The sequence below is a fragment of the Chiloscyllium plagiosum genome, unplaced genomic scaffold (assembly GCF_037043375.1).
Source record: "Chiloscyllium plagiosum isolate Xiang-an unplaced genomic scaffold, Cpla_swu_hap1 HiC_scaffold_53X, whole genome shotgun sequence".
In the NCBI taxonomy this organism is placed as follows: Eukaryota; Metazoa; Chordata; class Chondrichthyes; order Orectolobiformes; family Hemiscylliidae; genus Chiloscyllium; species Chiloscyllium plagiosum.
The window spans coordinates 697,008-710,342 of record NW_028270191.1 but is presented as its reverse complement, the minus strand read 5'-3'; positions in this window follow the sequence as shown (position 1 = coordinate 710,342).

Below are 13,335 nucleotides of genomic sequence, written 5' to 3'. Positions count from 1 at the left end.
ACCCATACTTGGTGGGTGCAGTGAACCGTGAGAACAAATTCTATCGTTGGCACCATTAGGCAGGTTACCACCTTCACACACAAAGCCAACAGGTGAGTCACAAATGAATAATATTACATGGGTTTTGGTGCTGGTGGGATGCCGGATATGTCGGCCCGACATCCTGACAACTGATGGACCGTGTCAGAAAACATGTCCATTTGATCATTCTCTGCTGGCAGCAAGCTGCCTGTGCTCAACCAGCCCATGCTTGTAAACCTCATGAGAAGTGATTCTGCTTTGGAAATCATTGATTCAATAATCTGAATTATTCTAAGAGTTAAACTGGAAACCAATTCAAGATCAACAGCTGGATGCATCTGTGCATGAGTTAGAAGCAACAAATATAATTCCACAGGACTCTGGGTCATGTCGGCAAAAGGAATTTTGACAGACATTGTACTTCTTTGATGAGAAAGGCATCATGGAGACAACCAAACTCTGCTGTATCCCCATAGTGACACCCTGACCAATCAGAGTCCACCTATCTGGTCTGAGAGTTAAGATTGACAGCTAACTGTTTTTGCTACATCTCCATGGTAATGATGAGCTAGCCAATCAGCTTCATCTTCCCATTTCATATCAAAAGCTTCAACTCCTTTTGTTTTCAAAACAATGGAACAGGTTTCCACCTGTATGTGAGCAATATTACTGACATAGTTTGCTTGAAATGCTGGGATTACAGTTTGGGGTAAAGTTGATCACTTTTGTTGCCTTCGAAATTCAGCTTAAACAGAGTGGCTAGAAATTTGGTGAGTTCAGTGAGTCTCTTTCGAAAAGTTCAAATTTGTTTGACTTTGAGACATAACAGCTTAGCTTTAATCAACATTCATTCGTGCACAAAACCCATCCATTCTACAGCCCAGCTTTGACACCTGTCCTTTTAAGAAATCACCACAATTACAGAAATACTGTTAACTTCAGAGACACAGAAAAAAACACCAACAAAATTATGCTGGGAGAAAGTGAGGACTGCGGATGCTGGAGATCAGTGTCAAAAAGTGTGGTGCTGGAAAAGGACAGATGGTCTTGAGGAAAAGCTTTGGATGGAAACATCGACTCTCCTCCTCCTCGGATGCTGCCTGATTGGCTGTGTTTTTCCAGCTCCACACTTTTTGAACAAAATTATTCCATATAAATTCCACAATTTCCCCCCCACAGGACCTCAGGTAGTAATCAATGTCATGTTACAGTGCAGAGTTTGGCACATTGTCTCTGTTCTAGTTTGTTAAATGTTATCTTTTTTATTCATTTGTGGGATGAGGGTGTTGCTGACACGGCCAGCATTTATTGCCCATCCCGAATGGTGCAAAGAGCAGTTAAGATTCCACCACATTGCTGTGGGTCTGGAAAAACATGGAGACCAGACCAGGTAAAGATGGCAATTTCCTTCCCTAAAAGCCATTCCAGAACAAGTTGGGTTTTTCCAACAATCAGCAATGGATTCATGGCCATGATTCCTCTCATACTAACAGATTTTTCTAGAATTCAAATTCCACCATCTGCCATGGCAGGATTTGAATCTGGGTCCCCAGCACATTACCTGGGTCTCTGGATTAGCAGTCCATCACTGGGTCACTGGGTCATCGCCTGACCTGCAATATTAGATTATACAGAATAGCATTTACTCTCTATATTGCAGTGAACAGCAGTCCCTGTGTATGCTCTGCTAAACAGCAATTTCGGAGTATATGAAACAGAAGTCCCTGTGTGTATTACAGAGAGTAGCTGTCCCTGTCTGTATTATAGAGAAGAGCAGATCCTGTGCATATTGCAGAGAACATTTGTTCCCATGTATTTTCTAACCCTTTCTAGTTTCACAACATGCTTCAAAGAGGAAGAAAGCCTGAATTGCAACACAATAATCCAAAAGTGGTCCAACCAATGTCCTGCACAACTGCAATATGACCTCCCAACTACTATAGTCAGTGCTCTGTCCCACTAAGGAAAACATACTAAACACCTTCTTCATTATCCTATCCATCTGCGACACCACTTTCAAGGAACTATGAACCGTGTTCCAAGGTCTCATTGGACACTCCCCAGGTCCTTACCATTAAGTGTATAAACGCAGTCCTGATTTTCCTTTCTAAAGTGCAGTACCTCTCATTTACCTAAATTAAACTTCATCTGCCACTCCTCAGCCCATCGACCCATCTGATCACGATCCTGCTTTACTCTGAGGGAACCGTCACCGCTGTCCACTCCACCTCCAACTTTGGTTTCATCTGCAAACTTACTAACTGTACCTCCTTTGCTCACATCCATATAATTTATATAAATGACACAAAGCAGTGAACTCAGCACCAATCCCTGTGGCACCCCACTGGTCACAGGGCTTCAGTCTGAAAAGCAAGCTTCCACCACCACCACCACCACCACCATCTGTCTTCTACTTTCAAGCCAGTTGTGTATCCAAATGGCTAGATTTCCCTGTATTCCTTCTGACCAAAGTTTGCTCACCAGGCCACCATGAGGGAGCTTGTCAAAACCTTCATCAATCCTCTTTGTTGACTCTTCAAAAGACTCAATCCAGCTTGTGAGACATGATTTCCCATGCACAAAGCCACATTGACTATCCCTAGTCAGCCCTTGCTTTTCCAGATGTGTGTAAATCCTATCCCTCAGGATTCCCTTCAATAACTTGCCCACAACTGACGTCAGGCTCACCGGTCTATAGTGCGCGAGAACAGCAGAGTATAGTATACAGAACAGCAGTCCCTGTGAAAATATAGGGAACAGCAATCACGTTGTATGATGCAGAGAACATGAGTCCCCGTGTCTAATATAGAGAGCAGTTCCTATGTATAATACAGAGAATAGTAGTCCCTCTATCTTTTAGCAGCGCAGGTATATGACATCGAGAACAGTAGTCCCTGTGTGTAATACAAAGAACAGCAGTCACTCCATATAATATATATTACAGCAGCCGCTGTGTCAATTTTTGAGAACAGCAGGGTGTAGTACAGAGAACAGCAGTCTCTGTGTACAATAAAAGAACAGCTGTCCCTGTGTATAATATAGAGCACAGCAGTTCCCATGTCTAATATAAAGAACAGAATTTCCCATGTCATATATATATAGAACAGCAGTCCCTGTGTACAATATAGAGAATAGCAGTCCATATCTTTAATGAAGAGAACAAAAATACCTGTGTATAATGCTGAGAACTGCAATCCCTGTGTATAATCCAGCACTAATATAGAGAACAGCGGTACCTGTCTATGTTTAGTACAGAGAACATGAGACCCTGTGTATAATTCAGAGAACAGCTGTGCATGTATATAATACAGAGAACCGCAGCTCCTGTGTATAATAAAGAGTGCAGCAGTCCCCCGTACAATAAAGCGAACTGCAGTTCCCGTGTATAGCACCGAGAATAGCAGTTCATGTGTATAATATAAAGATCCGCAGCTCCTGTGTATAATAAAGAATACAGCAGTACCCCCGTACAACAGATAGAACTGCTGTCCCTGTGTATAATATAGAGAAAAGCAGTCCCGTCATACAATGCAGGGAACAGCAGTCCCCGTGTATAATAAAGGGAGCAGCAGCACTAGTGTATAATACAGGGAACAGCAGTCCCCGTCTATAATACAGGGAACAGCAACACCTGTGTATAATACAGGGATCAGTAGCACCCGTGTATAATACAGAGAACAGCAGTCCCTGTCTATAATACAGAGAACAGCAGCACCCGTGTATAATACAGGGAACAGCAGTCCCTGTGTATAATACAGGGAACAGCAGTCCCTGTGTATAATACAGGGAACAGCAGCTCCCGTGTATAATACAGGGAACAGCAGTCCCCGTGTATAATACAGAGAACAGCAGTCCCTGTGTATAATACAGGGAACAGCAGTCCCTGTGTATAATACAGGGAACAGCAGCACCTGTGTATAATACAGGGAACAGCATCACCTGTCTATAATACAGGGAACAGCAGTCCCTGTGTATAATACGGGGAACAGCAGTCCCCGCGTATAATACAGGGAACAGCAGCACCTGTGTATAATACAGGGAACAGCAGACCCCGTATATAATACAGGGAACAGCAGCACCCGTGTATAATACAGGGAACAGCAGTCCCTGTGTATAATACAGGGAACAGCAGTCCCCGCGTATAATACAGGGAACAGCAGTCCCCGTGTATAATACAGGGAACAGCAGCACCTGTGTATAATACAGGGAACAGCAGTCCCTGTCTATATTACAGGGAACAGCAGCACCTGTGTATAATACAGGGAACAGCAGTCCCTGTGTATAATACAGGGAACAGCAGTCCCCGTGTATAATACAGGGAACAGCAGCACCTGTGTATAATACAGGGAACAGCAGTCCCTGTCTATATTACAGGGAACAGCAGCACCTGTGTATAATACAGGGAACAGCAGCACCCGTGTATAATACAGGGAACAGCAGTCCCCGAGTATAATACAGGGAACAGCAGCACCTGTGTATAATACAGGGAACAGCAGCACCTGTGTATAATACAGGGAACAGCAGCACCTGTGTATAATACAGGGATCAGCAGCACCTGTGTATAATACAGGGAACAGCAGTCCCTGTGTATAATACAGGGAACAGCAGTCCCCGTGTATAATACAGGGAACAGCAGTCCCTGTGTATAATACAGGGAACAGCAGTCCCCGTGTATAATACAGGGAACAGCAGTCCCTGTGTATAATACAGGGAACAGCAGCACCTGTGTATAATACAGGGAACAGCAGCACCCGTGTATAATACAGGGAACAGCAGCACCTGTGTATAATACAGGGAACAGCAGTCCCTGTGTATAATACAGGGAACAGCAGTCCCTGTGTATAATACAGGGAACAGCAGCTCCCGTGTATAATACAGGGAACAGCAGTCCCTGTGTATAATACAGGGAACAGCAGTCCCCGTGTATAATACAGGGAACAGCAGCACCTGTGTATAATACAGGGAACAGCAGTCCCTGTGTATAATACAGGGATCAGCAGCACCTGTGTATAATACAGGGAACAGCAGCACCTGTGTATAATACAGAGAACAGCAGTCCCTGTCTATATTACAGGGAACAGCAGCACCTGTGTATAATACAGGGAACAGCAGTCCCTGTGTATAATACAGGGAACAGCAGCGCCTGTGTATAATACAGAGAACAGCAGTCCCTGTCTATAATACAGGAAACAGCAGCACCCGTGTATAATACAGGGAACAGCAGCACCTGTGTATAATACAGGGATCAGCAGCACCTGTGTATAATACAGGGAACAGCAGCACCTGTGTATAATACAGGGAACAGCAGCACCTGTGTATAATACAGGGAACAGCAGCACCTGTGTATAATACAGGGAACAGCAGCACCTGTGTATAATACAGGGATCAGCAGCACCTGTGTATAATACAGGGAACAGCAGTCCCTGTGTATAATGCAGGGAACAGCAGTCCCCATGTATAATACAGGGAACAGCAGTCCCCGTGTATAATACAGAGAACAGCAGTCCCCGTGGATAATACAGGGAACAGCAGTCCCTGTGTATAATACAGGGAACAGCAGCACCTGTGTATAATACAGGGATCAGCAGCACCTGTGTATAATACAGGGAACAGCAGTCCCTGTGTATAATACAGGGATCAGCAGCACCTGTGTATAATACAGGGAACAGCAGCACCTGTGTATAATACAGGGAACAGCAGTCCCTGTCTATATTACAGGGAACAGCAGCACCTGTGTATAATACAGGGAACAGCAGTCCCTGTGTATAATACAGGGAACAGCAGCGCCTGTGTATAATACAGAGAACAGCAGTCCCTGTCTATATTACAGGGAACAGCAGCACCTGTGTATAATACAGGGAACAGCAGTCCCTGTGTATAATACAGGGATCAGCAGCACCTGTGTATAATACAGGGAACAGCAGCACCTGTGTATAATACAGGGAACAGCAGTCCCTGTCTATATTACAGGGAACAGCAGCACCTGTGTATAATACAGGGAACAGCAGTCCCTGTGTATAATACAGGGATCAGCAGCACCTGTGTATAATACAGGGAACAGCAGCACCTGTGTATAATACAGAGAACAGCAGTCCCTGTCTATATTACAGGGAACAGCAGCACCTGTGTATAATACAGGGAACAGCAGTCCCTGTGTATAATACAGGGAACAGCAGCGCCTGTGTATAATACAGAGAACAGCAGTCCCTGTCTATAATACAGGAAACAGCAGCACCCGTGTATAATACAGGGAACAGCAGCACCTGTGTATAATACAGGGATCAGCAGCACCTGTGTATAATACAGGGAACAGCAGTCCCCGTGTATAATACAGGGAACAGCAATCCCCGTGTATAATACAGGGAACAGCAGTCCCTGTTTATAATACAGGGAACAGCAGCACTTGTGTATAATGCAGGGAACAGCAGTCCCCGTCTATAATACAGGGAACAACAGTCCCCGTCTATAATACAGGGAACAGCAGTCCCTGTTTATAATACAGGGAACAGCAGCACTTGTGTATAATACAGGGAACAGCAGTCCCTGACTATAATACAGGGAACAGCAGCACCTGTGAATAATACAGGGAACAGCAGTCCCTGTCTATAATACAGGGAACAGCAGAAACTGTGTATAATACAGGGAACAGCATCACCTGTTTATAATACAGGGAACAGCAGCACCTGTGTATAATATAGGGAACAGCAGTCCCTGTCGATAAGACAGGGAACAGCAGCACCTGTGAATAATACAGGGAACAGCAGTCCCTGTCTATAATACAGGGAACAGCTGAAACTGTGTATAATACAGGGAACAGCATCACCTGTGTATAATACAGGGAACAGCAGCACCTGTGTATAATACAGGGAACAGCAGTCCCTGTCTATAATACAGGGAACAGCAGCACCTGTGTATAATACAGGGAACAGCAGTCCCTGTCTATACTACAGGGAACAGCAGAAACTGTGTATAATACAGGGAACAGCAGTCCCAGTCTATAATACAGGGAACAGCAGTCGCCGTGTATAATACAGGGAACAGCAGTCCCCGTGTATAATACAGGGAACAGCAGTCCCTGTCTATAATACAGGGAACAGCAGCACCTGTGTATAATACAGGGAACAGCAGCACCCGTGTATAATACAGGGAACAGCAGACCCAGTCTATAATACAGGGAACAGCAGCACCTGTGTATAATACAGGGAACAGCAGTCCCTGTCTATAATACAGGGAACAGCAGCACCTGTGTATAATACAGGGAACAGCAGCACCTGTGTATAATACAGGGAACAGCAGTCCCTGTATATAATACAGGGAACAGCAGTCCCCGTGTATAATTCAGGGAACAGCAGACCCCGTGTATAATACAGGGAACAGCAGTCCCTGTCTATAATACAGGGAACAGCAGCACCTGTGTATAATACAGGGAACAGCAGTCCCTGTCTATAATACAGGGAACAGCAGAAACTGTGTATAATACAGGGAACAGCAGTCCCCGTGTATAATACAGGGAACAGCAGCACCTGTGTATAATACAGGGAACAGCAGTCCCTGTGTATAATACAGGGAACAGCAGTCCCCGCGTATAATACAGGGAACAGCAGTCCCCGTGTATAATACAGGGAACAGCAGCACCTGTGTATAATACAGGGAACAGCAGTCCCTGTCTATATTACAGGGAACAGCAGCACCTGTGTATAATACAGGGATCAGCAGCACCTGTGTATAATACAGGGAACAGCAGTCCCTGTGTATAATACAGGGAACAGCAGTCCCCGTGTATAATACAGGGAACAGCAGCACCTGTGTATAATACAGGGAACAGCAGTCCCTGTCTATATTACAGGGAACAGCAGCACCTGTGTATAATACAGGGAACAGCAGCACCCGTGTATAATACAGGGAACAGCAGTCCCCGTGTATAATACAGGGAACAGCAGCACCCGTGTATAATACAGGGAACAGCAGTCCCTGTCTATAATACAGGGAACAGCAGCACCTGTGTATAATACAGGGAACAGCAGTCCCTGTCTATAATACAGGGAACAGCAGAAACTGTGTATAATACAGGGAACAGCAGTCCCCGTGTATAATACAGGGAACAGCAGCACCTGTGTATAATACAGGGAACAGCAGTCCCTGTGTATAATACAGGGAACAGCAGTCCCCGCGTATAATACAGGGAACAGCAGTCCCCGTGTATAATACAGGGAACAGCAGCACCTGTGTATAATACAGGGAACAGCAGTCCCCGTGTATAATACAGGGAACAGCAGCACCTGTGTATAATACAGGGAACAGCAGCACCTGTGTATAATACAGGGAACAGCAGCACCTGTGTATAATACAGGGATCAGCAGCACCTGTGTATAATACAGGGAACAGCAGTCCCTGTGTATAATGCAGGGAACAGCAGTCCCCGTGTATAATACAGGGAACAGCAGTCCCCGTGTATAATACAGAGAACAGCAGTCCCCGTGGATAATACAGGGAACAGCAGTCCCTGTGTATAATACAGGGAACAGCAGCACCTGTGTATAATACAGGGATCAGCAGCACCTGTGTATAATACAGGGAACAGCAGCACCTGTGTATAATACAGGGAACAGCAGTCCCTGTGTATAATACAGGGAACAGCAGCACCTGTGTATAATACAGGGATCAGCAGCACCTGTGTATAATACAGGGAACAGCAGTCCCTGTCTATATTACAGGGAACAGCAGCACCTGTGTATAATACAGGGAACAGCAGTCCCTGTCTATATTACAGGGAACAGCAGCACCTGTGTATAATACAGGGAACAGCAGTCCCTGTGTATAATACAGGGAATAGCAGCGCCCGTGTATAATACAGAGAACAGCAGTCCCTGTCTATATTACAGGGAACAGCAGCACCTGTGTATAATACAGGGAACAGCAGTCCCTGTGTATAATACAGGGATCAGCAGCACCTGTGTATAATACAGGGAACAGCAGTCCCTGTCTATATTACAGGGAACAGCAGCACCTGTGTATAATACAGGGAACAGCAGTCCCTGTCTATATTACAGGGAACAGCAGCACCTGTGTATAATACAGGGAACAGCAGTCCCTGTGTATAATACAGGGATCAGCAGCACCTGTGTATAATACAGGGAACAGCAGCACCTGTGTATAATGCAGGGAACAGCAGCACCTGTGTATAATACAGGGAACAGCAGCACCTGTGTATAATACAGGGATCAGCAGCACCTGTGTATAATACAGGGAACAGCAGTCCCTGTCTATATTACAGGGAACAGCAGCACCTGTGTATAATACAGGGAACAGCAGTCCCTGTGTATAATACAGGGAACAGCAGTCCCTGTCTATATTACAGGGAACAGCAGCACCTGTGTATAATACAGGGAACAGCAGTCCCTGTGTATAATACAGGGATCAGCAGCACCTGTGTATAATACAGGGAACAGCAGACCCCATGTATAATACAGGGAACAGCAGCACCTGTGTATAATACAGGGAACAGCAGTCCCTGTCTATATTACAGGGAACAGCAGCACCTGTGTATAATACAGAGAACAGCAGTCCCTGTCTATATTACAGGGAACAGCAGCACCTGTGTATAATACAGGGAACAGCAGTCCCTGTGTATAATACAGGGAACAGCAGCGCCTGTGTATAATACAGAGAACAGCAGTCCCTGTCTATAATACAGGAAACAGCAGCACCCGTGTATAATACAGGGAACAGCAGCACCTGTGTATAATACAGGGATCAGCAGCACCTGTGTATAATACAGGGAACAGCAGTCCCCGTGTATAATACAGGGAACAGCAATCCCCGTGTATAATACAGGGAACAGCAGTCCCTGTTTATAATACAGGGAACAGCAGCACTTGTGTATAATGCAGGGAACAGCAGTCCCCGTCTATAATACAGGGAACAGCAGTCCCCGTCTATAATACAGGGAACAGCAGTCCCTGTTTATAATACAGGGAACAGCAGCACTTGTGTATAATACAGGGAACAGCAGTCACTGACTATAATACAGGGAACAGCAGCACCTGTGAATAATACAGGGAACAGCAGTCCCTGTCTATAATACAGGGAACAGCAGAAACTGTGTATAATACAGGGAACAGCATCACCTGTTTATAATACAGGGAACAGCAGCACCTGTGTATAATACAGGGAACAGCAGTCCCTGTCTATAATACAGGGAACAGCAGCACCTGTGAATAATACAGGGAACAGCAGTCCCTGTCTATAATACAGGGAACAGCTGAAACTGTGTATAATACAGGGAACAGCATCACCTGTGTATAATACAGGGAACAGCAGCACCTGTGTATAATACAGGGAACAGCAGTCCCTGTCTATAATACAGGGAACAGCAGCACCTGTGTATAATACAGGGAACAGCAGTTCCTGTCTATACTACAGGGAACAGCAGAAACTGTGTATAATACAGGGAACAGCAGTCCCAGTCTATAATACAGGGAACAGCAGTCGCCGTGTATAATACAGGGAACAGCAGTCCCCGTGTATAATACAGGGAACAGCAGTCCCTGTCTATAATACAGGGAACAGCAGCACCTGTGTATAATACAGGGAACAGCAGCACCCGTGTATAATACAGGGAACAGCAGACCCAGTCTATAATACAGGGAACAGCAGCACCTGTGTATAATACAGGGAACAGCAGCACCTGTGTATAATACAGGGAACAGCAGTCCCTGTATATAATACAGGGAACAGCAGTCCCCGTGTATAATTCAGGGAACAGCAGACCCCGTGTATAATACAGGGAACAGCAGTCCCTGTCAATAATACAGGGAACAGCAGCACCTGTGTATAATACAGGGAACAGCAGTCCCTGTCTATAATACAGGGAACAGCAGAAACTGTGTATAATACAGGGAACAGCAGTCCCCGTGTATAATACAGGGAACAGCAGCACCTGTGTATAATACAGGGAACAGCAGTCCCTGTGTATAATACAGGGAACAGCAGTCCCCGCGTATAATACAGGGAACAGCAGTCCCCGTGTATAATACAGGGAACTGCAGTCCCCGTGTATAATACAGGGAACTGCAGTCCCCGTGTATAATACAGGGATCAGCAGCACCTGTGTATAATACAGGGAACAGCAGTCCCCGTGTATAATACAGGGAACAGCAATCCCCGTGTATAATACAGGGAACAGCAGTCCCTGTTTATAATACAGGGAACAGCAGCACTTGTGTATAATGCAGGGAACAGCAGTCCCCGTCTATAATACAGGGAACAGCAGTCCCCGTCTATAATACAGGGAACAGCAGTCCCTGTTTATAATACAGGGAACAGCAGCACTTGTGTATAATACAGGGAACAGCAGTCACTGACTATAATACAGGGAACAGCAGCACCTGTGAATAATACAGGGAACAGCAGTCCCTGTCTATAATACAGGGAACAGCAGAAACTGTGTATAATACAGGGAACAGCATCACCTGTTTATAATACAGGGAACAGCAGCACCTGTGTATAATACAGGGAACAGCAGTCCCTGTCTATAATACAGGGAACAGCAGCACCTGTGAATAATACAGGGAACAGCAGTCCCTGTCTATAATACAGGGAACAGCTGAAACTGTGTATAATACAGGGAACAGCATCACCTGTGTATAATACAGGGAACAGCAGCACCTGTGTATAATACAGGGAACAGCAGTCCCTGTCTATAATACAGGGAACAGCAGCACCTGTGTATAATACAGGGAACAGCAGTTCCTGTCTATACTACAGGGAACAGCAGAAACTGTGTATAATACAGGGAACAGCAGTCCCAGTCTATAATACAGGGAACAGCAGTCGCCGTGTATAATACAGGGAACAGCAGTCCCCGTGTATAATACAGGGAACAGCAGTCCCTGTCTATAATACAGGGAACAGCAGCACCTGTGTATAATACAGGGAACAGCAGCACCCGTGTATAATACAGGGAACAGCAGACCCAGTCTATAATACAGGGAACAGCAGCACCTGTGTATAATACAGGGAACAGCAGCACCTGTGTATAATACAGGGAACAGCAGTCCCTGTATATAATACAGGGAACAGCAGTCCCCGTGTATAATTCAGGGAACAGCAGACCCCGTGTATAATACAGGGAACAGCAGTCCCTGTCAATAATACAGGGAACAGCAGCACCTGTGTATAATACAGGGAACAGCAGTCCCTGTCTATAATACAGGGAACAGCAGAAACTGTGTATAATACAGGGAACAGCAGTCCCCGTGTATAATACAGGGAACAGCAGCACCTGTGTATAATACAGGGAACAGCAGTCCCTGTGTATAATACAGGGAACAGCAGTCCCCGCGTATAATACAGGGAACAGCAGTCCCCGTGTATAATACAGGGAACTGCAGTCCCCGTGTATAATACAGGGAACTGCAGTCCCCGTGTATAATACAGGGAACAACAGCACCTGTGTATAATACAGGGAACAGCAGTCCCCGTGTATAATACAGGGAACTGCAGAAACTGTGTATAATACAGGGAACAGCAGTCCCCGTGTATAATACAGGGAACAGCAGCACCTGTGTATAATACAGGGAACAGCAGTCCCTGTGTATAATACAGGGAACTGCAGTCCCCGTGTATAATACAGGGAACAACAGCACCTGTGTATAATACAGGGAACAGCAGTCCCCGTGTATAATACAGGGAACAGCAGCACCTGTGTATACTACATGGAACAGCAGTCCCCGTGCATAATACAGGGAACAGCAGAACCTGTCTATAATACAGGGAACAGCAGTCCCTGTGTATAATACAGGGAACAGCAGTCCCCGTGTATAATACAGGGAACAGCAGTCCCTGTCTATAATACAGGGATCAGCAGCACCTATGTATAATACAGGGAACAGCAGGCCCCATGTATAATACAGGGAACTGCAGTCCCCGTGTATAATACAGGGAACAACAGCACCTGTGTATAATACAGGGAACAGCAGTCCCCGTGTATAATACAGGGAACAGCAGTCCCCGTGTATAATACAGGGAACTGCAGTCCCCTTGTATAATACAGGGAACAGGAGCACCTGTGTATACTACATGGAACAGCAGTCCCCGTGCATAATACAGGGAACAGCAGAACCTGTCTATAATACAGGGAACAGCAGTCCCTGTGTATAATACAGGGAACAGCAGTCCCTGTCTATAATACAGGGATCAGCAGCACCTGTGTATAATACAGGGAACAGCAGTCCCTGTGTATAATACAGGGAACAGCAGTCCCTGTCTATAATACAGGGATCAGCAGCACCTATGTATAATACAGGGAACAGC